Here is a 25791-nt window from a genome sequence, read left to right as displayed (position 1 = left end):
TGCAAAAAAGCAACGAAAAACAGATTGTAGAAACTGCGGAACCGGACGTCTGGCTGGGCAAAAATGCTAAAGTCTTGTAAACCCTAAGACAAGAAGGGGCAAGCGGATGGTCCTTAGGGGGCCACCTGCATCCACAGAGACCATTCATACTGGAGGAAGCTCATCTCCCTTCCTGGGAGGAGAGACGAACGAGACGATGTGTCTGGGGTTGGCCAGACAGTTGGCCGAGGTCCTCAGGAGGCTCCTGTGGGCGGGCTTGACAAACAGCAGCTGAGGTGAGTCAAGTGAGACAGATTCAGAAGAGGCCGAAGGACCAAACGCAAAGGTTTGATTAAGGGGTTGATGTCAAGCAAGAGAAAGTTCTTGAGACCCACAGTTCTCATGGCTCTGTCCTGTCTATCATTTTTCTTAAAAAAAAAAAAAAAAAACTAGGGAAATAGATATCAGCTCAGGATAAAGAAGAATGTAAGCAATCTGAAAAAAGAAATGAGAGACCCTTGGTGGAGGGGAATCCCACCCCCGGGTGTGTGGGAGCAGCCCCCATGACTGCCCTCCATGAACGTGAAGTCCCAGACGAAGGGCGCAGTGACGTCCTTTCCAAACCGAGCGTCCCCCAGAGCCGCCCGCCCTACCGGCCACCGAGGCGCACTCAGCATGTCCGCAGGTGTGCCCAGCGTCTGAAGGGAGGCGCCCACCTCCTGGGGGAGGTGCAGGGTCTTTGCAGTCACCAGCGTCCAAATGTGTGCATTGGACACAAGGTGCTCACTCCTGCCCTCCCTCAGCCTCAGGTCCTGCATCTGGAAAAGGCAGACAACGCCTCCCTCGCTGTTTCGAGGGTTCAGTAAGGACCGTTGTGTCCTTCAAGTGCCCGGATCCGCCATCTGTTCATGCCAAGTACTCTGTGACAGGCTGGGTAATCCAGCAGAGGGGCCACAAACAGACAATTAAAATGGGCAAATAATGACAGAGAGGGAGAGACCTGGGGAAAAGGGGAGGTGGGTCAGAACACACCTCTCTGAGCTTAAAAAAAAAAAAAATCATCTGTGCAGAGCCTTTCAAGCATGGCACACAGTAGGTATCTACTAAATGATGGTCCCTTCCCTGCACCAGCTATGCTCTAAATGGTGTGTGATTCTGCCCCAGCTGCTGTAAGAAAGCGCCACAGACCGGGTGGCTTAAACCACAGAAATATATCTTCTGCACAGTTCCGGCAGCTGGCAGCCCAAGGTCAAGTCCGGCGGCTGGCAGCCCAAGGTCAAGTCCGGTGGCTGGCAGCCCAAGGTCAAGTCCGGCGGCTGGCAGCCCAAGGTCAAGTCCGGTGGCTGGCAGCCCAAGGTCAAGTCCGGCAGAGCCTGTTTCTGGTGAGAGCTCTCGCCCTGGCCTGCAGACAGCCACCTCCTTGCCGTGGACCTCATGTGACAGAGAGAAGCTCTCTAATAAGGACACTTATCATACGGGATCAGGACCCACCCTCAGTGAACTTCAGTCACTTCCTCGGAGGCCCCATGTCCAGATGCAGCCGCACTGAGGGGCCAGGCTCAGCAGATGGATTTCAGAGAGACACAAGCATCCATCCGTCACCAGCGGGCCGCTACACCTCACAGTGCCCAGAATGATTTCCACGGCAGGTGAGCAGGCGGCCACTCCCCGGCCTCCTTCACCGGGGCCCCTCCCCGTCTTTCCAGCTGGTGAACTTGGTGGTGTGTTATGGCTTCCCCTCAACATTTCCCCAAGGGCCAATGGCAGCCAGATCCTCATGCCCCAGACCTGCCCCTTCACCCCCGCCGGCCCCCAAATTCACAACAGTTGAACTCTTAGGACCTCAACTGCTCACCCCAGACCTGGACACACTTCTTGAAGTGTGAACCATTCAACACCCCCCATGACTGTCAGTGATGCTGATAACCATAATGTCTACCACTTACTAACGTAGGATCATAATATCGAGCATTGATCAACAGTTGCCTATGTGCTGTGCTAGGGATGTTCTGTGTATTCACCCATTCAATACTCACCCAACCCTGTGCGGCGGGTCCTGTGACTCATCCCCTTCCAGGGAGCCCAGGCACCGACCCACCAGGTCACATGGGAAGGTCATGTGGGATTTGAACCCAGGCCATCAGGCCTCGATGCACCCAGGGAAGTAGATCTGCCCTGCCCATCTGTGCAGCCAAGGAGTGGGGCAGTGAAAGGTCTGCCTTCCCCAACCTCAGTTTGCCTTGAAGTGTCAAGGAAGAACATTTTTTTTCTTTTTTTTTAGAATTTTTTTTTTTTAAGATTTTATTTATTTATTTGAGAGAGAGAATGAGATAGAGAGAGCATGAGAGGGGGGAGGGTCCGCGGGAGAAGCAGACTCCCCGCTGAGCAGGGAGCCCGATGCGGGACGCGATCGCGGGACTCCAGGATCATGACCTGAGCCGAAGGCAGTCGCTTAACTAACTGAGCCACCCAGGTGTCCCAAGGAAGAAAATTCTAATAATTTAGCTAGTTAATTCAAAATATTATTTTTATGCTAAACACGCCTCTGTCATGGAGTAGAATGCAAAATGCGTGAGCCTTTTTTAAGATAAAGCTGGATGCTTCAGGGGAATTTTAGCAAGGCTGGCCCTGTCTTGTCCCTCGGGGTAGTGGGGGTGGGTGAGCCGGGAGCCCTGGCTCCCTGCTCCCTGCTCCCTGCTCCCTGCTCCCAGCATCAGCTGCCCACCCCACCTCAGGACTCTGGTCCACATTGCCCTCACCTGCCCCCTGCCCCTCACTCGCCTGGACCACCCCCATTCCTCCCCAGCACCCTCCCCTCTTCCCACCACCTCCAGCACCTGTTCCTAAATCACTTGGGCCTGTTCTTTTTCTTCTCCTGCGTGGTTTCCAATCTTTTCGATAAAACTGATGATTCTTTGCAGACAAGAGCCGGGCTGTTGCTTCTCCACATGACCTCGGGCCACGTCTCCCACGTGGTACACGCCCCGGGGACACATGCTCATTATTTCGGGGGCGGCTATTTCCTCAAAAGTTGTGGCCATTGCTGCAGAAGAGCTTATGCACGTTCCGAGTGACACAAAGTCCCAGAAATTCTACCTTTGAGCAGCTAAGACTAGTTTGAACCAGTGATAAGGGGAAACTTTAGGGAAGTCTGTACACACGGAGAAGGTTTGTCTCCACATCACTGCATGTGCTTCCTGCCCACCCACTCTCCTCTCCAGAGCTACTATCTATCCCTTAGATCTCGCCTCCCAGATGAGGTCACAGCCCTCTTCGATCTGCCCCTGAACACCAGGAAGCTCTCCTCTGAGCACTTACTCATAGTTTACAGGGATATGGGTGAGGCTTGCTCACTGTTTTCTTTGCCTTGGATCTATGTCCCCAGCCCTTAGCAGGCTGCTTGTCACACAGTAGGCAATCCATTAATTATTGCTGGTCGAATATTGAACGCTCCCCCGTTCTGGCCAATCAACACGACCCTCCTGCCCGAGTCCACCCCAACTGTCCTGCCGGAGGATGGCTCAGGGAGGGGTGCTTGCCTCACACTCCCCACGTGGCCAGGAAACCGGGGCGCAGGCCAGTTCTGGCGATCACCATCAGGGAGGAGCCGCTGCGGTTTGCAGCTGCGGCCTCGTTCAATCCCCAGCCTGCACTGCCATCTCCAGGGCACTGGGGCGCTCTCCAGGATCATCGAAGAGGCGGCCGACTTGGCCAGCAAACACAAAATCACCCTCCTAATAGGGGTTTTCAATCCAAGAAAGGTCGGGGCACTTGAGAAACATTCACTCATCATTACTCTCTCTTTGGGGGGGGCAGTTGTTCAAATCTACAGGGACAGAAGCCAGAGGCCCCGACATCCACCGCCCATCCCCTCCACTATGAGCTGGTGAGACCACAGGGCCAAGACAGGGAGTAGTACCCTAGACCTTGTCAAATGCCGCTTCCCAGGCAGTGGGCTGGGTGGAGCCTGAGAGTATGTGTTTCTAGCAAACCCCAGATGCTGTTGGTCCTCTGCTACTGTGGATGCTCGATATTCAAAATGCGGTCCAAGGACCAGCAGCATCCGCCTCCGCATCACCTGGAGGATTTTTGCTACTCAAAATGCAGCCTCAGGGCGCCTGGGTGGCTCAGTCGTTAAGCATCTGCCTTCGGCTCAGGTCATGATCCCAGGGTCCTGGGATCGAGCCCCACATCAGGCTCTCTGCTCAGTGGGAAGCCTGCTTCTCCCTCTCCCACTCCCCCTGCCTGTGATCCTGCTCTCGCTGTGTCTCTCTCTGTCAAATAAATAAATAAAATCTTAAAAAAAAAAAATGCAGCCCTGTTTTGGCAGCACCCGCATAACTGGGATCTCGTTAAAAACAGAGTCTGGGCCCCACCCCAGACTTCCTGGATCAGAATCTGCATTTGAACCAGTCCCCCCCCCCCCCCCCCCCCGGTGAGTCACAGAAACAGTGTGAGATTCTAGAATGTGGTCCTTCAGCCCATCCACACGTTGAAACAAACCATCAGGGCTTTAAAAAAATACTGATGTGGGAATTCCTAGAGACACTAATTTAATCTCTGTTGGGTGCAACCTGCCTATCAGGGCACTTGCGAAACTTCTCCTGTTATTCCAACATAAAGCAAAATTTGAGGGCTTTGCTTTATAGTAGAATATTTTCTCAATATTTTATTTTAAAATAAGGTCATGTTCTGGGTTCTAGGTATGTTCACCATTGTTTTAGGCCCTTCTTTGTCTGTCTTGTATGTTAACCAATATTTATCTAGGTTCCTGTTATCTTTTGATATTGTTTATAAGGTTTTCTGTAATACATGTTGAATTATGTTTGTTGAGCTGTCATAAAAAAAAACAGAAAAAATCTTCTATTCAATTTTACTAATTTTTTTTTCTTAATATTTATTGGCATTTGTTTTCTCCAAGGAAGACATATAGGTGACCAACCAGCACATGAGAAGATACTCAACATCATTAATCATTAGGGAAATGCAAATCAAAATACAGTGAGATTCCACCTCGCACCTACAAGGATGGATATTTTTTAAAATGGAAACTAGCAAGTGCTAGCGAGGATGTCCAGAAGCTGGAACCCTCCGTACATTGCTGTTGGAAATGTAGAAAGGTGTGGCCGCTGTGCAAAACACCCTGGCAGTTTCTCGGAAAGTTGAAATGGAATTTCCGTGTGACCCAGCAGTTGGCAGTCCCAGCTATATACTCGGAAGAATTGCACACAGGGCCTCAAATACTTGTAGGTACATGTTCACAGCAGTGTTATTCTTAAGAGCCAAAAGGAAGACACAGCCCTAGTGTTCAGCAGCAGACGCACATTAAGCAAAATGTGGTCTATCCATACAATGGAATACTATTCGGCTACAAAGAGGAATGACGTGTTGACTCAAGCCAGAACATGGATGAGCCCTGAAAACGTGATGTTCAGCGAAAGGAGCCAGCCAGACACAAAGAATACTGTATGATTCCATTTACAGAAGTATCTAGAATAGGCAGGTCCGAGGAGACAGACGTGCGTGTGTTCGTACGTCTCTGCAAGAAGCCATGAGCTCCCAGAACCGCACCGCGGCTCGCTTGGATGTCCTCTAGGCCTACTCTGAAGTGAGTCGGGGTCCTTTGTAACCTTGATTTTATCAAGAAAATTTTTGGTGTCTTCTAGTTCTCAGAGAGAGGAAATCATACAGATTTTGCACATTTTTTTGAGTTTATCCCTGGGTGTCCTCCTTTATTTTGCACAGTAAAAGCAATCTTTTCTTCCATTGTACTTTCTGAGGAGCTGCTACTTGTATATAGGAATATTACTGATTGTTTTTTTAAATATGCATCCATTGTATGGCAATTTTCCAGTTGTTGTCTTGGGTTTCTAGGTGTGGCTCATGGCATGCCCAAAAGCTTTAGGTGAGTTCCTCCTTCCAGTCTTTCCCAAGCCATGCGCAGTGAAGGACCAGGCTTTGGGCCTCTTCCCAGTGCGTTTTGTAAAACAGATGACAAGTCCACGGGATCTACTCTCGGATGTCCTTAAAATGTCAACTTCCTAAAGAAGTTCCTAAACATGTATTTCCAACGTGTATACTTTCTGGTCACAGACCTGTAAACAGTTGGCAGACCAGGAGAGGTCCGCAACCTCACTCCGCGTATCATCGCTTTAGCCCAGTTCTCTAACATGATGAGATGCTGGAATTCCACACCTGTAGCTCGCTCTCCGTGCCCAGGTACCAAATTCTGTTCCCTACTGCAAAGCCCTCAGCAGTGATTATGCAAAGTACAGGAACCTGGATCAGTAAGTTCCTCAGTACGTGGTAGGGGTGTGTGTGTGTGTGTGTGTGTGTGTGTGTGTGTGTGTGTGTGTGTGTGTGTGTGTGTGTGTGTGTGTGTGTAACAGACTTTTTTATGTCTAAAACCAGAAAAAAAGGAGGAAGAAAGGACACTATTCCAGGGATAGATATTCGGGGAATATCAATGTTGAAAGATACATGTAGGGGCTCCTGGGCAGCGCCGTTTGGGCGACCGCCTTTGGCTCGGGTCGTAATCCTGGAGTCCCGGGATCGAGTCCTGCATCAGGCTCCCTGCTTGCGGGAAAAAAGAAGAAAGAAAGATATATGTAGATACAGATATTGATACAGATTTTCTCCAAATTTGGAGGACTGGGAAGGAGCAGGAGGAAGTTTAGCCAAAACTAGAGTTTTAAAATTCTGAACAAATTACAATTTGGTGGGAGGAAAAAGCTAAGTTTTTAAAAATAGGTCCTTCTGGGAAGATGCCTCATCAGATGCTTGCTTCGTGGGACAAGAAGCTTTAATGGCCCCATCGCTCCTGCTGCAGAACTGTCCCCACGTCTGGGATCCCGTGACTACACGTGCCCACCCCCGCACACATACATCTTACGAGATCCTCGAGGCGCCCTCAGGATGAGCTGCGTCTGGGACTCCAGAAGCTGCAACGCTCCGCTGTCAGGGGGACGGATCACATGAAGTACGGAGGCCTTCCTCCTTCTGTGTCTGGACGTCTTCCTGGCAGATCCTCAGGGTCCACCGCCCAGCTGGGCTTCCCCACCCTGCTGGCCAGCAGCGAGAGACCACTTGTGAGCACCCTGCTGTGTGCTCTTCGTTCTAAACTCCACCGCTGGTGCCATTAAGGAAGGAGATGCCACCAAAGGGTGTGGCCAGCCTGTCCCCACCCGTCCTTTAAGAGATGAGCTGTGACTAAACCACACGTTAATAAGGACTCCTCACCAGGTACCAGTGGGACCCCATAGCTGACTAAATTCTGGCACGTACCACCTCTTTAACCCATGGCAAGCTTCGTGAACCTGGCGTTGAATCCACCGACTCCTTCCACAGGATTTACCAAGCGCTTCCGGTGGGTAAGGTCGGCCTGGGGGCAGCTCTCGGAAGTGGACAAGGCACAGTAAACCATCATCTGAGGCTCTGAAGCCGGAGAGACAGGATCACGAAACAGACGGCTGCATGCGACTTCAGGAGGGGTTCGTTCTCCGAGGATACATCTCAGCCAAAACTAGGTCCTGCAGACTCAGACCCTGAAGCCCCCTTCCGTGTGGCCAGAGCAGAGGCCGTGGGATGGATGCGGGAGAGAGGACCCAGCTCCAGGCCCTGCTCTGCTCTGCCACCTTGGCCCCGTCACTTCACCTTACACATCATGTTCTCCATCTGTAAAAAAAAAAAAAAAAATCTAAGATCACGGGCGCCTGGGTGGCTCAGTTGGTTAAGCGACTGCCTTCGGCTCAGGTCATGATCCTGGAGTCCCGGGATCGAGTCCCACATCGGGCTCCCTGCTTGGCAGGGGGTCTGCTTCTCCCTCTGACCCTATCCGCTCTGATGTGCTCTCTCTCTCTCTCATTCTCTCTCTCAAATAAATAAATAAAATCTTTAAAAAAAAAAATCTAAGATCACCTGTAGTGATTTTAAAACATGGCTCCAAAAATCGTGGACACTCCCTCCCCCACCCCGCCTGCCCAGAGGTGGAACCGTATCCCCTGTCCTCGAATCTGGGCAGGTTTCAGATTGCTCCACCCAGCAAAGTATGACGGAAGCGAGACTACGTGACTTTTGAGGCTACGTCCTAGAAGGCCGTGTGGTTTCTGCCTGGTTCTCTTGGCGGGCAGCCTGTCCACATGAGAAGTCCGGCTACCCTGAGGCCACGGAGCTGAAGGAGCCACAGGTGCGCACGCCCAAGGCAGCCCTCCCTGAGCTCCCAGCTGCCAGCCACACGAACTAGCCGCCGGGGGGCGGCCAGCCCCCGCCAGCCTCAGATGCCTGCGCTCCGACCCACACCAGATGGTACCCGCGTGAAACCCCGAGCGAGAACTGCCTCTCTGAGCCCTACCAAACTGCGGGCCAACAAAATGATTGCTTCACACTAGCAAGTTTGAGGGTACTTCTGTAGTCATCGTAACAGGAGCACCCACCTCTGTGCCTTCATTTCTTTTTTTTTTTTTTTTTAAGATTTTATTCATTTATTTGACAGAGACCCAGTGAGAGAGGGAACACAAGCAGGGGGAGTGGGGGAGGGAGAAGGGGGCTTCCTGCAGGGCAGGGAGCCCGATGCGGGGCTCGATCCCAGGACCCTGGGATCATGACCTGAGCTGAAGGCAGACGCTTAACGACTGAGCCACCCGGTGCCCCTCTGCCCTTATTTCTTAAACCTCTCCCTCACTCACAAGCTCCTACCGCCTGGTCTCCTCCTGCTCCTCAAATGCACCAAAATGGTTCTGTCTTCAGGGCTTTTTTTTTTTTTTAATGTTTTATTTATTTATTCATGAGAGTCAGAGAGAGAGAGGCAGAGGCAGGGGAGAAGCAGGCTCCCCGCCTAGCAGAGAGCCCGATGTGGGGCTCGATCCCAGGACCCCGGGATGATGACCTGAGCTGAAGGCAGACGCTCAACCATCTGAGCCCCCCAGGCGGCCCTGTCCTCAGGGCTTTTTGCACTAGCTGTCCTCTCTCTCCCAAAAAAATCCTCCTCCCCCCCCCAATCTTCCATGGAAATCTCCTTATCTTGCAGGTCTCAGCTCAAGCCACCAGCACTCAGAGAGTCCCTCAGGCGCACCCAATCTAGCTTAGATCCCGGGTCCCCAGCAGCCTTATGGTTCTTCCAGCACTTCACCAACTGACATTTTGCTGCTGGTGTTTATTGACTATGCCCTCTGCCAGAATATAAAGCCCAGGAGAGTCTTCCTGTTGCGATCACCTGCGCATCCCCTGGTCTTGCATAATGTCTAGCAGAAAATAAGCATGGATCTGTGTCTGTTGAATGAATGAATCCAGGAGAAGGAAACAGCAGTGCGCAGAGGGAACAGCAAGGAGCAGTGAGGATGGTGCGTTCTAGGTAAGAAGGGCGGCTCGTTGAGGCTGCAGGGGTTCGAGGCGATGTGAGCAGGGATGAGACAGACGGGGCAGAACACAGAAAGGATATCGTTGGGCAGAACTCGGGGTGACGTTGAGTGGGGAGGATGTAGTAAAACATACACCACACACAATCTGCCATTTTAACCATTCTTCAGGGCCAGGTTCAGGGCATGAAGCCACTGCCACCACCATGCGTCTCCAGAACTTTTTCATCTTCCCAAACTGAGACTCCGTCCCCATCGAAGAATTCCCACCCCCCTGGGCACCTCTATTCCAAACGAATGTGCCTGTGTTCGTGGACTCCTGCAGGAGTCGTCCTTCCGTCTCTGACTTCTGTCACTCAGCCTAATGTCCCCTAGGTTCACCTATCCCTTAGCTTGGGTCAGAACTGTCCTTTTTTATTATGATGAAATACACCTAACAGAATTTCCTTGCTTTCTAAGGCTGAGCAGCACCCCACTGCCTGTAAACACCACATTTTGTTCAAAATGCATGGGGGGGGGGTGGGGGCTGCTGTGTTTAAAGGCTCTCTGGGGCGGCCACGTGAGCCAGGGAGGGCAGCCGGGGCAGGTCCAGAGCTCACCTGCCTGACCTGCCAACGGTGGCCCCTTCACAGGCGAGGTCCCGGCTCAGGGCACCCGGGCGGCCTGCCGTGGCATGCAGCCCAGGGAGGACGGGGCAGGGCCTGGCAAGCCTGCAGCCGCGGAACCCAGCTCTTCCCGGTCGCCGCCCTCCCCCTCCCGGACACACGTCCCCGCCCCGGGCAGAGACGCGCCCCGCCCGCCAGTGCGCTTGCGCAGGAAGAGCCGCGCGGAAGGCGCGGAGCGCATGCGCGGGAGGCTCCGCTCCCCGGGAGGCAATCCGCCATCCGGGGTTTGGGCCCCGCCGGGAGCTCTGTTTATAAACACACCACACGGCCACCAGTGAGGGGTAACCCTAAAGGTAGTGGGGTCAGAGGCTAAAGGTCAGCAGGCATGCCAGCGGAGAGGTTGATCCCTTCGCCGTCCCCGGCTGCTGGTTGCACGGTGTGGCCGGCTGGGCCGCTTTATCTCCGTCGGGGGCTGCCGGGTGCGCCACGTGGTGCGCACGTGGTCCGGTCCCAGCGCTGCGCCTCCCTTCCCCCAACGGCGCCAGAGGCCCGCAGCGCCCCCTGGCGGCGGTCCCGGGCGCTGCACGGTACGTCGCGCCTGCGCACAACGCGTCACGACGCACCTTCCGGTCGGCGCGCGAGCGGGGCGTGGGTCGGTTACGTCCTCGCGACAACTGCGAGTCCGCCCTTCCCGGGGTCCCGGCGAGGTGTGGGGCGGGGTGGGCGCCGACCCGCCCAAGGTCGTCCGCGCCCCGCCGGGGAGGCCCTGGGACCCCGCGGCAGGCGGGGGCGGGGCCTTCTGCGTCCACGTAGCCCCGGAGGCGGAGCGCTCGGCCGCGCCGCCGTGCGCCCAGCCCGGGTTTGCGTTCTTGTGCGGTGGCCCTGGGGGGCTCGCGGGGTGCCCCGTGCGCGGTTCATGGGAGCGGGCCCCGCCGCCGGGTGCCCGAGAGTGGCGGAGTGACGTGTCCGGCTTCTCCCGTCGCCGGCCGGGCGCGCGCTGAGCCCTGGGCTGGGCTGCTCACTGTTGGGGCTGTTGCTGTCCCCGCCCCCCGCCTTTGATTTTATACCAGATTGATGTCAAAACGATGTGAGGAGGCTTACCGAGATATGAAAGCAAACGTCCCCCCGACTTTTTTTTTTTCCTTTTTGGCATTTTCTCATAAAGTCTCAAAACTGCCTTGCCGCTGCCAGTTGCCCTGTTAAAAATCGGTATTCCTCTGCAGTTTGCCCACTTCAGCAACCTCCGCCAAATGCCTACTGTGTGCCAGTCGCTGCTCGGGGCTCTAAGCCGCCTGGGTCACGTGTGGGAAAGAGGCGACTCTAAACCTGGTTAAGGTATCAAGGAGAGCCAGGAAGTACTCACCTTCAAGATCAGGCCGATGGGACTGTATATGTGCATAAGTTTATGATGAGTGTCGCTGATAGCAAGCCTGGGCAGCACACCGACTACAAAGAATGGTAAACAGCAGTCTTGCTCCTAAATCTCTTAGAGCCCACTGGTGCTCGGAGAATGCTTTTGCTTGCTTTCGCTGGGCTCTTGTACCCTGGCCAACCTGCAGTTGAAAGCCTCCCCGTGATCTGGCAAATTGAGTTGCCTCCCAACCTACTATTTCCCCAACAAACTTATCAGTAAATGTAATCTGTGATATGAACCTGGTTGATGTTATGTTAATAAGCAAGACAGAAAGGAAGCCAGAAAGACCTCAGGATTTCATCAATGATGTGAGCAACTCCTTTGCCAAATTTGATCGTGGTTTACAGATCCAGTTTTTCCTCAAGGTTTTATGGTGTTTATAGGGTTTTATGGTGTTTACAATATAAAGGCTACAGACTTAACATAAAGTTAAGTCTGACTACATTGTTAATTTTCACTATTACTTTCTTAAGTCTAGATTGGGGGTTCGGTCAGATGGCAAATATTTTAGGCCCTGCCAGACACGTATAATCTCTGTCGCATATTCTTTGTTTTGTTTTATCTACCCCCCTTTTCAACCTCCAAGCTCTGAACTATACAATTTTCAGATTCCCACAACTTAAAGATTCCTCTGATGGCCAATTTCAGGCTACCAACGTGGAGTGTCTGAGTGCAGGTTGAGAATGCTATTTCCAGCATATGGATCCAATAGATGTAAATAATCTCAAGAGCGTAGGCCATGGTAGGATAATCGGGAGGTAATGTATTTTGAGACCTTGTTGTCAATAGTACTGATTTTACTGTAAATTTATATCATTTAACTTTCGATAATATCTGTTTCAGAATTCCCGAAAATTTAACATTTGGTTCTCATGAGCCAGCTCCAGCTTGGCACTGGTCTTACCTCTAAGTGGAGATGGGGGTGGGTAAGTTAGGCTTCTGGGTTGGTGGGCAATGTTCAGTTTCTTCACCTGGGTGCCACTTAGGCACACCCCAAGGGGACCCGCAGTGAGTCCACAGCCTGTATCATTGCCCCACTTCTGAATGTGGACTGGACCGGTCAATGTGCTTCTAATCGATAATAGAATTTGGTGAGAGGAGTAAGATGTCCCTCCCTTGACAATATCATGTCGTATGTGAAGGATGATGGATGTCACGCCCATCATGCTCATGTTCCTGGGGTGACTGGATGCAGACTCTCCTGCTGGCCTTGCAGGAGCAAACAGCCAAGTGAAGACCATGTGGCAGGAGACTGTGGGCAGCCTCTGGGACCTGAGGGTGGCCTCCAGCCAGCAGCCAGGAAGAAGCTGGGGCTCTCGGTCATGCAGTCACAAGGATCTGCATCTGCTGGCGACCTGAATGAGCTTGAAAGGGCCGCACCTCCAGGTGAGAACAAAGCTCAGCCTGTACCTGGATTATAGCCCCGTGAGACCCTGAGTGGGACCCAGCGAAAGCCGAGCCCTGGTTCCTACCCCGCGGAAGCGGAGGTAAGTGCATTTTTTAAGTTCCCAAATTTGTGGTCATTTGTTAAACTGCAGCAGAAAGTGAACACATCATTATTCGTGAGATTTATGCACCTTTCTGTGTGTGTGTTACATTTCTCAATTTTAAAAGGTTGCAGGGAGGAAATGTACACATTACACAATAAAAATAGCAGGAAAGAACTGTACACACGTGTTGGCCAGAATGCTCTTGGACAGTGTGACTCTGAGGAAGCTGACGGTGGGTTTCCATTTGGGTTTTTTTTTCTTTCCCCCTAATGACTCACTGTCCTCACTGCATGGCCTGTCCACACTGAAGTGAGCGTGAGGTCAAGAGCTAGCCTCGTTTTCACCTCTGTGCTAGAGCTCCCCGCCTGCCTGTGTGTCTCAACACGTCCCCATGTGCCCCACCTCTAAAGCACAGATGACCGTAGTACCTGCCTCGGGGCATAGCTGGACAAGATTCGGTGAGGCAGACGTTGTCAGTGGACCATGTTCTGTGGCCTTCGTCCCTTGCAGCCCTTACCCGTTATGGAGCCATCACAGGGCAGGGGGCCAACCCCAGCTCTGCACCCAGGGGGGTGTATCCTGTGCACGGTGAGTGATTCAGGAATCTAAGCTGGTCACTGCTGACCATTCTCTGAGCCGTCGGGGAGAGGTCAGGCCTCCGGTTGATAGGAGTTTCCGGGAAAGGGTTCGTCCCTTCTGAGATGCGGCTGTGAGAAGAGAGGCCACGGAAGGGGGCGTGAGCTGTGTGGCCATGGGCCTTCCAGCCTGCCGCAGGAAGACAACAGAGCTGGCCTCACTGTGGACTGAGGGAGCTAGAGCTGTGGGGTCAGGCCACCCCAAAATTCCACCTACATCCAGAGCCCAGCCGTGTGGACTGACACTTTGGTGTTGTTTAGACCATCTCAAGTTGAGTTTTCTGGCACTTGCTAGCTGAACTTGCGTCCTCGTTAGGTCGTGGCGTGAAGCGGTACCCTGGGGAGGGCGGCGTGGGGGTGGGGCATGAGGGACAGCGGGCGATGGATGTTGGATTCTGTGTCCGCAGCTCCCCCCCGGAGTTGGGCACGGCAGGCATGGCCCACTGGCCATCATTTCATCGTGGCTAAAGCCGTAGGAGGCTTTCTGCGTGCTGGCTGCCTCCTGCCGGCACCTTGATCTTGGATTCCCAGCCTCCAGACTGTGAGAAGGCAGGGTCTGTTGTTTATAAGTGGCCCGGGCTGTGGTATGTTTGTTACAGCTGCCTGAGCTAACATACTCCCCACTTCAACCAGTACGCTCCGTTGCCTCTGAAGTCTTGTCACGGAGCAGTTCCGTGCTGGGGCGAAATCACCAGTGGCCATGTCAGCGTCGGGCCTGCCGCAGGGGCAAAGCTGCAGGGGCTCTGCAAATGCTGAGTGCCTGGCTTTGGAATTTGCACGGGATGCTACCATCCTGCCTGACACCTAGCAGATCTTAAATGAAGGGAAGGGGTCTGGGCTCCAAGGAAGGGAAACGTCCCCGTTGCCCCTCACTCTAATGTGACCAGAACAACCTGCTGATGCCCCCATTCAGCCTCGGGGACACATGCACCCAAGGAGCATCAAGCTGGTGGGGGACCCACCATGGCTGGGGCCATGGTTTTCGGGCCTGGGCGTCCTGACTGTTGCTTTGCTTCCTGGTTTAACGCCGCTCTGCCTTGTCCCCTCCCTCCCACTTCCCAAGCACTCCCTAGATTCTGCTGTGGTCGTAGGAGCCTTGTTGCCGATCACAGGCTCGTCTTCTGCTCCCGGCCACAGAGGCCTAGAGGCCCAGCCGCCTTGGCGCCTCTGTGGAGGAGCCCTCTCACACCCCCCTTCCCCAGGACCACATGTCCCCAGTGCTCTCCCCCTGACGCCTTTGCTCTTCTCTTGCCTGCGGGATCTCACAAAAGAGAACAGAGTCTCTGGGCCCCAGCCGGGCCCGAGCACTTTTCGAGGCCCACTGTCTCCCCTTGCCAGCCAGACTCTAGGGCCCCCCCCCCCGACCCCAGAGGAGAAAGCCCCTGCTAATCACACTGCCCAGGATGCAGGCAGATGAATCTTCCCAGGTCGGCGCCGGTCGTGAGGTTGGCCTGGCAGGGATGAAACTGAGCAGGCCCGAGGACCGGACTCCCAGCCGGCAGCCCCGTCTCTGCTTTATCGCCCATTTTCTGCCAAACAAAGGCCCTGCCCACCCTGGGAGCTCACACTGCTGCTCTGTTGAAATCTCGAGGTGGTTCCCTATTAATCACTCCCTTTGGTGCCTCGGAGGCCAAAAAGAGTCAAACAAAACCTCTTTTCTAAGCAGGAAGAGCTTTGCAGAGTCCTGAACAGAAAGATTTCCCCACCGCTCTCCAGTATAACACTAACAAGATGCTGGGGCCTCCCAGACTCACACAAACAAACAAGACTCGCTGCCTGGCTGCTGGTGGGGGATTTGGAATGTGACCAGGTCCACCGTGTGCTCCAAAAGGCTCTATGCAGGAGGCAGGCCCAGTGAGCGAGCAGTCTCGTCTGCATGCAGCCGCCTCCTTATTGTAAAAACCAAAAAACACCCAATTAAGTGATTTTTTTTAAGCACACACATACTAGGAAGATGGGAGGGGGAAAAAATTCCATTTCTCTCCCGCCCCTGACATAACCTTGACTCTCAACTCCCATGTCTGTCTTTTCTTCTGATGTTGCCGTTCTGCATTAACCAATAACTAATATTGCATTATTCATTATTCTATAAATATGAAGTTTGGCTTCTCTTTATAAACAGACACACCAAGGCCAAACAGCAAGCCATCATTCACCGAGACAAGTCTTCGTTTCCTAGGGAGCAGGCCTGTTATCTGTGGGCCAGCATTTGGATTGTCCTGTTGCAGAGGGAAATGGCTTTTTTGTCCAGATGCTGCGGCCCCTATCAGGCACAAGGAGCAACAGTCCTCGATTTTTATGCCTCCGAATGGAAGCACATTCTTTTTCATAAAAATTTAATTTAAAAATAGAAAGAAAGGGGGAAAAGCCGGCACAAAGAACACTGGAGGGCCATCCGTTCGCGTGAGGGCGGAAGTCCATCCAAAACAAGTGCATCATATTAGCTTGGAAAATCAGATGAATAAAGAGACAACAATTCATTGGAAAGGCATCATCCTTGGCCCAGCAATATAGGGAGCGTACTTCAAAGTACAGAATTAGGCGCACCTCGGACACGGCGATCGTCTTGTGAATCTGAAACAGGTTTGGTACAGACGACAGGAAGGGTGGGGTGGGGAGAGACACATAGGATCATCGCGCTGGGTGATCAATAGGGCGCTTCACCCCAAGAGGGCAGACGCTCTCCTCACAAAAATAATAAACCCGAGAAACAGAATATGCAGCTTGATTTGTGATCGGCAAGGCCTGCTCACTCCTTAAGTGTTAACGGAATTAAATGACTGGAATGTATCTATGTTTGGAGTATGGATAGTCCACCCTAGCAAGCACTGGAATCAAATAGCTGGGGGCGGCGGGGGGCGTGGGGGAATTCCTGCCAGGGCAGTTAAAAAGTACCTCTGCACCTCGCTATTGTGGTTTTTTTTTTTTATTAAAAAAAATGACACTCTTAATAGGAGAGATGATTATGATAATGGTTCTCCAGTGCTTCCTAAGGATCCATCATACCAGTTAAGGGAGGAAATTTAAGGTACAGCAGGGGGCCAGCTCACTATTATTCCAGGAAGGGCTCAGGCACTTGATGGCTCATCTTTTTGAAAAATGCCACTAATAATTAGTTTTATGTTTCACTTTATGGTTTGTAGCACAAATCAATGCACAGGGTTCCCCCCCACACACACAGAAATCCGACACGTTTCTCCCACCCCATCCTCCTCGAGACAGGCTTTCTTGCCCCCCAGCTGAAGCAGAGACCAGAAGGTGGCCAAGCCTCTGACCTACCTTCACAGTGCGGCACAGAACGGTGAGTAATGTGGGCACTTAGGTTTTCCACTCTCCACGTCCCCCATGAGAGTCCTTCCCAAGCACAGATTTACGGTGTTTTGCAAAAAGTCATTGATCAATGCATGCATTCTGCAGTTACTTAAAATGTCAACTAAGAACTTTTAATAACATGGGCGAAGTACCATGTAAAGTGAAGTGACGTGAAAAAGGCAAGACAGACAAAGTGTGCGCATGCGCGGGTGTGTGAGCGTGCACATGCACGCTCAGGGAAATGTGCCCAACTATTGAAAGTAGTTAGTGGTGAGATTAGGCGTGTGACTAGTTTCTTTTTTGTAAGTATTTCCTGATTTTCTCCAATGAACATGTATTGCATTTCTAAGCAGAAGTGTCATTTTTTACAGTGAAATGTAACAGACACTGGAATGGCTCTCCGGGATTCTTCCCCCCACCCCCCGCCCCCACCCTGCCACCTTTTCCCTGATGATTGCTTTCTGTGGCCCGTTCAGGTCCCCTTAACTCCATTCTTGCCTTGCTGGCTTGTCGCTTGCTAACAATCATTTTGACCAATTGCTTGTTTCTCGTCGGCACTCGTTAGCAATGCTGCATTGCAGCGCTCTCTGCTGCGAAATGATCTTCCATCCGGGGCAATAAACAAGACCATCTAACCTCCTCGATGATCACACCTTCCACCTTACGAGGCGTGAGTGCTGCTGCCAGCTTCCCAAAACATTGCCAAGAATAACACCTTGAAGATTCGACGGTCCTAGTTTTTGCTTGCATGCCCAGGTGTGAAAATCTCTCCTTTTAACTCACCCCTTGTTGTGCTGCTGGTTCTCAGTGCCTGTTCTTTGCCCTGTCGTGGCAGGTGCATTCTGGCTGCCTACCTAGCAGCCCCCTCCCAACCCATCTCCTTTTCCTGCCCAGAGAATCCCAGTTTTGTCCAGATACCCACTTCCTATCGGCTGCAGGAGACGTGGGGCCCAGCTCCTGAGAGAGGAGTGGTGGTGGGTCCCACCCCCCTTGCCAGGCCGTGGTTTGGGCACAGGTGTGGAGGGTAATTCTGGCCAACAAGACCTGAAGGGGAGTGGGCTGGAGTAGGAAAGGTGTCCTTGTTCCTAAAAAGGGATGCATGAAGCAAACCTGGTGTCCGGATCCTGGTTTGGGAAGACAGGGGGCCTAAGGCCCTGTAGCCACCTCGAAAGCACCAGAGTTGATCCATCAAGGACATAAGAGCCACATGGTGGAGAGAACCTGCATCCTCGGTGGCGCCACAGAGTCACTGAATCGACACATCTTAGGCCCACCCTTTCTCCTAAGTCCTTACACGTGAGGTCATAAATCCCCTCCATTTCGGAGCCACGTGGGGTTGGGTTTTCTGTTATTTACAGTTAAAACCTTCTAACTGAGCCACTGCCGAAGCTAGACGTGTTTGCGTGATGTGGATCTCCTGGTCACTGTCTACGGAGGGTGGCTCACATGTCCTGGACTATCCAGCGCACTCACAGTTTACACTGTGATCCTGGTACATTTTCAGCAAGTGCCCCATTTTGCTCTCCAAAGTGCCCCAGTTTCGGATGATCGATGATATGGTCATTGTTCTGGGTCGAGCTGTGTCCCTCAGATAGTCATATTGTTGAAACCCTGCCCCTAGTACCTCTGAATGTGACCTTATTTGGAAATAGGGCTGTTGCAGATGTAATTCATTAAAATGAAACCGTACTGGAGGAGGGTGGCCCCTGATCCAACATGACTGGGGTTCTTATAAAAGGGGGCAATTTGGAGACAGATCCTCCCCTAGCACCTGCAGAAGCATGTGGCCCTGCGCCTCCATCTCAAACTTCTGGCCTCCAAACTGTGAGACAACACATCTCTGTGGATTAAGCCACTTGGTTTGGGGTACTTTGTTTCAGCAACCCCAGGACATTCATACAGTCATCCTACCTACAGGCTGTGTCTGGGGAGGAAGGAATCTCTTTCAGCTGCCACTGATCCAAGGTGTCAGCACTTGAGAGGAGCCTTGAGGAAGGCTGGGACGTCAACAGGCCGGGATGGTGTGTGAAGGGAGGGCCTGACACATGAGCCAAATTACAGGCAACTGTTAACTCATCCCAACCCAATGAGATGGGGACAAGGGAAGAGTCCGATTCAGGGGCACTTGATGCTCCTCCAAGGGAGGAATCCTGCCATGAGGGGCAGAAGCAGAGTAGGTAGGGCATCCCATACTGTGTGGTCTTGATCCAAGTATACACAAATATCCAGAGGAGATGGCAGAATGCTCAGAAACAGATCCACGTACCTGTGAGCGCTTTACGGGTGACAGAGTGGGCCCAGCAGAGCTGTAGGCGAAAGACATAGTTTTCAACCAGGGGTGCTGAGAAGATTATATACATACATGTCTGTGAAAGAAATGGAACCCCTACCTCATGTCATGTGCAAAAGTCAACTCCAGATGGATCCGTGAATTAAATGTGAAAGGCAGAGCTACAGACTGTTCAAAGACACTCTGGGAGAATTATCTTCATGACTGTGGGGTAAGGAATGACTTCTTAAGTCATGAAATGCACCAGTCATAAAGGAAAATAGGGACAAATCAGACTAAATTAAACTCAAGAAGTTGTTCATCAGAGTGTAGCAACAGAAAGGACATGAAAACGAAAAGGCCAGTGTCGGAGTGAAAGGAGATAACCTGCAACAGGTACAGCCAACCAAGACCCACTTTCCAAATACTTAAAGGGCTTCAGACTGATGAGAAAAAAAACAGATGACCAAAGAGGAAAATAGGTAAGCAGCTGGAACAGGCATGGCACATAAGAGGCAGTCTGGATGACGAGTAAACCTTTGAGAGAGGTGTTTCACCTCATCAGCAATCACCCAAATACCCATTACAACCATGATGAGACATCTTTGTACCTGCCAGGCTGAAAAAAATTTAAAAGTCTGACTGAGCCAAGTGGTGGCAAACACTTAACAGAGCAAGGGGAGCTGGAAGACACTGAAGGGGCAGCGTGCAGCTTGGTACAAAGGCTTTGGAAAATCGTTTGACATTATCTAGGAGTTTTGAATGTTGCATATCATGCGACCCCAAGTGTACTTCCAGATACATAACTGAGGACAGTGGTTCTCATGTGTCCAAATCCCCTGGGGGGCTTCTGGGCCCCACTCCCAGAATTTGAGTCCAAAGGTCTGGGTGGGACCCCAGAATCTGCATTTCTAACAAGTCCCCAGGTACTGCTGACACCGCTGCTCTGGAGACCATGCTTTTTTTTTTTTTTAAGATTTTATTTATTTGACAGAGAGAGAGTGAGAGAGGGAACACAAGCAGGGGGGGTGGGAGAGGGAGAAGCAGGCTTCCCGCTGAGCAGGGAGCCGGTTGTGGGACTCGATCCCAGGACCCTGGGATCGTGACCTGAGCCGAAGGCAAACGCTTAACGACTGAGCCACCCAGGCACCCCGGAGACCACGCTTTGAGCAACACCTAGTGCGATGTGTGCTCAGGTGCTCCGGGATACATAGACAGGAAGCGTTCATAGAGTCATTGCTGAAGATGTCTGTCCACAGCTGAGTGAATAAAGTATGGCGTATTCATACAGCACAGTACTAGAAAGCTTTGGGAATGAACAGACCACCACCACTTGCAAAATATGGATGCATCGTCCAAACAATTTGAATGGTTCCTTCCCTTTGGGGCTCTGCCTGTTTCCTGTTCCTGTAAGCTCTGTCCTAGGGAGGCTTCTTTACCCCCGATTCCTCCACCCCTTACTGCAGCACCTGTCTCCTATTTTTCTAAGAGACAACTCATTGAGACCCCTCAGAATCACCAGCACCAGTCAGCCCCCACCTCACAAATCAGACTTTCAACTACTCCAAGCTCCTAAGTTCCAATAATTCCAACCTTGTTGCTTTGTCCCCTGGGGTAATATGCACATCATTTTGTTGCCACCTCCAAGAGATACTCAGAGTTTGCTCCTTACCCTTTGGTTACCTAGTTCACAACCCTATACCTAATACACAGTTCTTTTTTCTTCTTCTTCTTCAAGTTTTGTCTGTTAAAATAAGTCAGTGGCTCTTGTCTTCATGCTCGATGCTTCATGGTCACCTCTAGAATTGAGCCCACACCCCATGCAGCAAGAGGGGGGACAGGCAAAGGGGACACGCCCTGGCCACAGCCTCTGCCCCTTTCAAAGAGCCTTCTTGGAGGATGGCCAACTGTTGCAGTTTGTCCGGGACCATGGGGTCTCCCAGGATGCAGGACTCTCATCTCTGTACCCAAGGAAGTCTAGGCAGACTGGAACGAGTCGGTCATCCTGAGCCCTGTGACCTTTGATTAAGCTCATTAACCACAGTGACATTGTACAGCTACCCCCGGCCTCAAGGAAGGCAGAGGCCTGTCGTGATCTAGCTGGGCTCAGGCCCGTCCCAGGCAAAATCGGAGTTGTGTGAATTAGGAGGAAGTGCAGAACAGACATGGAAGAGGCTGCTAGTGGTTCTGCCCTTGTAACTCCAGACTGAAATCATGAACCACCCTGCACCACCACCTGTGAGCATGTGACTGCCAGTGGAGCCCGACGGCGGTCTCCTGGGGGACGTGCGGCCCCATCTCCTCGTTCAAACACCATTTCACTTCTGGCATCCTAGAGAGGAGAAGTCTCTCCACCCTGGAGCGTTGTAGATCTTCAATGGCTAATTAAAGTCCGTAGGTGAGGGGCTGGGCAGTCAGGGGTAGCTGCTGAGTCATCATGGTCACGGAAGAGAAACATGAAGGTTTTGTAGAAGTTCCATTTGTCTCTCTGTGCATAGGGTGAAGCATGGCTTTTCCCAAGTGGGAATCAGTGGTTTACATTCTTAGTTTTGAGAGAGGCTCAGGGATCTTGGGTCCGGTACTCTGTTTTTTTTTTTTTTTTTTTTATGTATATATATCTTCTATTTATTTGGTGCTTTTCTCAGACATTAACTATCATTTTATTCTAGGTTTATTCTAAATATCCTCCAGGACCTGCATTTGCTACTCTTGGTGTGGTAAGAAAACGCTTGCCAGGGAGGATTTCCAACCTGGTAAGTGAATATGCCCTCTCACTTCAAATTCAGCAGCTAGCTGCTCATTCTCCATGGCACTGATAAACATAAAAAGAGGGAAGCAAAATGATGTCTTACAGATTTAATCCTTTTCGATTAGCATAAGGTCTGTAAGACTCTCTTGCCAGCTTGTCTTTCCCTTTGAATCCTTGATCGGGTAAATGGCGGAGGGGAAATATGATAGGTGGGTACCAGACAGCCAGGGGATGCTGGGCTGTGCACATTTCACACGCGTTCCGTGGCCTCCCCGCGCACATCAGCTGCAAAGGTACACACAGAACAGGAGGCCCTGTCTCATCTGCTTCCAATGACCCCAGCGCAGAGTGCATCTGGTCCAGCCACACTTTTGATAAATGGCTGGGAGTTGGGCTGGAGGCCAGGGCTTCTCGAATTCCATTTCCTTCTCTAGGCTACAGATTTCTTCACAGACGTGGGAAGCTGCGTTCACTGTTTCCTTTCCTCCCACTTCAAAACAGGGACTGTGGTCATGTGCGTTTAGAGGCGGGTGAGAAACAGGCAGCCACTCCCTGTGGCCTGGAGTCCGTGACGTCCAATCTCATTTTGTCTTGCTGCGTTTGGCTCCATCTTCTTCCCTGTTCAGACCTCAGAGAATTTCTCGTCGCACTCCTACACTTGGGTCTGTGTTTTTTTTAAGCTTGAGTTCCCATGATAATTTTAGGTTGAAACATATGAAACATATGAAATTAGTAACCGTGGGCTGCAGTTGACCTTTCTTGAACGCTAGTAGTGATCCAGCCCGATGATGAGCAGCATGACTGAGATCTGGCTTACCTACCAGGCGCTGCACCAAGCGTTCTACACACAGGTCCCCCCGACCCCATCTAGTCTGGAGATTTACAGGAAGTGGGGAAACAGGCATGGGGTGGGATCGAGTAACTTGCCCAGGGTCACGCAGGTAGTAAGTGTGGGAGCTGCACCTGAAACCTGAGGGGGTTGTCCACGCACCCACTGCACCCGTATGCCATCAGCTCTCCTAACCTCAGGGGCAGAAGCGTATTGTCACCTGTGTGGGTGACGAAGCATTTTGTAGGCAAGATTAAGGGAAAGCTTTTTGCCTATGTATTTTAGAAAACTCCCCTTCAGCTAATAAATTTCAGCAATTTGCAAGGAGCAGGGGGTGCAGAGAGCCCCAAGTGGGTTTTGACAACACCTTGGTCTAGGAGCTAAACCAGCCGCGGCCCTCAGGTGACCCCCTTCACTTCTTTAAACTTCTGTTCACTTGTCTGCACTGTCAAACGGGGCCGGTGATCATGCCTTCACGGGGTCGTTTAGAGAATGAAATAAGATAGTCGAAGTGCTTGCACGGTGCCTGGCACACAGCAAGAGCTCAATAAAGGTTAACGGAAATAAAGTATGATGCAGTGAATTGCCAAAGGGAAAGATCTGCTTGTGGGACGAGTCCAGTTAATTTTTCACCAGCAGCTTCTGTGGTCTGGGAAGAGACACGTCGAGCTGAGTCTCTCTCCTCCCCACTGTCGAACCAGGACAGCAACGGTCTCTAACCACCTCCCGAGGATGGATGAGAAGGTGAAACTGCAGGGGTCCTGGAGAAGATCGTGCACTCTTAGGTACGAGTGAGACGCTGCGAACCGTAGGACTGGGGCCCCTGACCCACCCTGTCTGAAGGATGGATGTGACAGCTCCCCCTCCGTTTTGGCATCTGCTAGCAAATCGTATTAAAACAAAAACAAATTACGTTGAACAGGACAGAAGCAAACTATTGTTTTAAGACATGAAAACATGATCCTTAACGTGATGTGGGCAGGATATTTCCTGATATCTAAATTTGCATTTTGTTCCGTCTGCATTTATTTCTGGAAGTAGCCAAGCCTTGTGTGCCCTTGTTTGGGGGCAGCTGGGGTTGCAGAACTGAAAGCACCAGCTTCTGGTTTGGAGGGTGATGCTAGAGCCTCCGAGGAGAGAGGAGAGGGAAGGGTCCCAGGAGGGGCACTCAGGCTGCCCCAAGACGCTTTCTCCTCTAAAGTTCTCCTTTCTTACCCGTTTCCCCTGCGCAGAATCATCCATCATGGATGATTCTACTGCTTTCACTAAGCACCAGGCTTGTGGTTCATCCATATTGTCCCACATATCAGCGGTCCTGCCTTGTTAGTGCAGATCGTGCTTGATTGTAGGACTCTACCGGTTTTAAAAAAAATCAGCGCACTGGTTGATAGACACGTGGATCGTTTTCAGTGTGGGTTTCATGAGTAATTCTGCTCTAGACATTCCTGGAGTGGTCTTCGGCATGTGTGTTCATTTCTCTTGAGCAGGTTCCTTGGGGTGGAAGTGCTGAGTTGCACCCTGAGTGTATGTTTAACTTTTCACTAGACTGTTTTCCCAGGTGAGGCCTGGCTGCACAAGGGCGTGAGGGAGCATTTTGGGTGGCAGAAACATTTCTAAATAATACCGGAAGACTGGACGGGGCGACAGTTCGTGAATTTGGTACGGAGATTCTACCTCCATAAAGTTGTTAGAAAACGAGAATCTGAACACCGGCCAGAAACGTGGTCATAGTATGGCATTGTTGGGATTCTTTTATGGGTGATAATATCGTGGTTATGTTGGGTGTTTTTTTTTTTTTTTTTTTAAGCAAACTCTTGTAGAGATACACGCTGAGTTACCGGAAATGATATACTGCCTGAGATTTGCTCCAAAATAATTCAGGAGGATTTGGGTGGCTTATTGATGAAACAAGCCTGACCGGACGCTGATCCTTGTGGAGGCTGGGCGACGGGTCCATGGAGATTTATTTTCTTATTCTGTCCTCTTCTGTGCATGTTTGATGTGTTTCCATATTTCAAAGTTTGCAAAGATGCACTTAAGAGTCTCTCAAAAGAGCTGAATTGGCGGAGTCCTCCAGTGGTCACTGACGAAATGAGGTTGGAATGAGGCAGTGCTACATATTGTTTCTGCCCGCTCAGCACACACTCCCCCTCCCAGACCTGGGCCCAGAGCCCCTGCCAGCCAATCAGCCGCCGTGTCCTGGGCATTCCTGCCCCGCTCGGCTGGCCTGGGATGGTGCAAGAAGGGGAGAAGCCTGAGCTGATCGATCCCCACAGGCCCCCACCTCCCCACCCCACCCCCGGCCGAGAGAGCAGCCTTGAGGTGATGCTGCTATAAATCCCCAGGGCAGCTGACTCCCGCCCTTTCCGGAAACCTGCATCTTGGCTTTTTTGGTTCTGTGAACTGCCCAGCAACACGCCGATAAATTCCCTTCGTGTTTAAGTTGGCCGGCGTTTGTTTCCGTGGCTGAAGACCAAAGCCACCCCGGGGCAGAAACAGCGCACGGCTCGCCAGACACTGCATGTTCCTTTGGCCTCTGCACCGCCCTCCCGCGGTGGATTCAGCTCCGGGCGCAGGCCCCTTGGACACTGCGACTTGCACAAGGCGATCTGACAAGTAAGAGAGGAAGGAATACACACGACACAGAGACACCAAATTGAGAGCTAGGAGCCCTCGCTCTGCTCAAACACAAATCAAAAGCATCGTCACGAAGACAAAAACATTGATTGGACCAAGGAAGTGTCACTGGCCTCTAACACACCATCCGGCAGAAATATAATGTGAGGCACAAATGCAATTTTAAATTTTCTAGGAGCTGCGTTAAAATGGTGAAAAGAAGGCGCCTGGGTGGCTCAGTTGGTTAAGCGACTGCCTTCGGCTCAGGTCATGATCCTGGAGTCCCGGGATCGAGTCCCACATCGGGCTCCCTGCTCGGCAGGGGGTCTGCTTCTCCCTCTGACCCTCTTCCCTCTCGTGCTCTCTATCTCTCATTCTCTCTCTCTCAAATAAATAAATGAAATCTTTAAAAAAAATAAAAATTAAAATAAAATGGTGAAAAGAGGGGCGCCTGGGTGGCTCAGTCGTTAAGACTTCGGCTCAGGTCATGATCCCAGGGTCCTGGGATCAAGCCCCGCATCAGGCTCCCTGCTCAGCCGG

At 51.7% G+C, this 25791-nt stretch overlaps 2 long non-coding RNA genes across 11 annotated transcripts; one reads left to right on the top strand and one right to left on the bottom strand.

Annotated features, from left to right (window-relative positions):
• Positions 1-6345: 6345 nt before the first annotated feature.
• On the bottom strand, positions 6346-11497 carry LOC114197446 (uncharacterized). Of its 3 annotated transcripts, none has more exons than XR_003606900.2 (4): positions 11301-11497; positions 7264-7653; positions 6865-7040; positions 6346-6552 (listed from the first exon to the last, which is right to left on the bottom strand). It is a non-coding gene; the product is annotated as an uncharacterized LOC114197446 (long non-coding RNA). The 3 variants fall into 3 exon arrangements; XR_003606901.2 differs by lacking the exon at positions 11301-11497 and adding an exon at positions 9932-10068 and having other exon boundaries at positions 6865-7043; XR_003606899.2 differs by lacking the exon at positions 11301-11497 and adding an exon at positions 9932-10068.
• Positions 10605-24437, top strand: LOC114197445 (uncharacterized). Of its 8 annotated transcripts, none has more exons than XR_015766423.1 (6): positions 10605-11395; positions 11960-12838; positions 15599-16777; positions 17354-17544; positions 21727-21810; positions 22308-24437. It is a non-coding gene; the product is annotated as an uncharacterized LOC114197445 (long non-coding RNA). The 8 variants fall into 8 exon arrangements; XR_015766426.1 differs by having other exon boundaries at positions 10605-12838; positions 22308-22468; positions 23337-24437; XR_015766422.1 differs by having other exon boundaries at positions 10605-12838; positions 22308-22468; positions 23275-24437.
• Positions 24438-25791: the final 1354 nt, after the last annotated feature.

This window comes from Eumetopias jubatus, unplaced genomic scaffold (genome assembly GCF_037043125.1).
Source record: "Eumetopias jubatus isolate StellerSeaLion01/CBP00866 unplaced genomic scaffold, mEumJub1_p1.0 scaffold_12, whole genome shotgun sequence".
In the NCBI taxonomy this organism is placed as follows: domain Eukaryota; kingdom Metazoa; phylum Chordata; class Mammalia; order Carnivora; family Otariidae; genus Eumetopias; species Eumetopias jubatus.
This window is presented reverse-complemented; position numbering and strand designations above follow the sequence as displayed.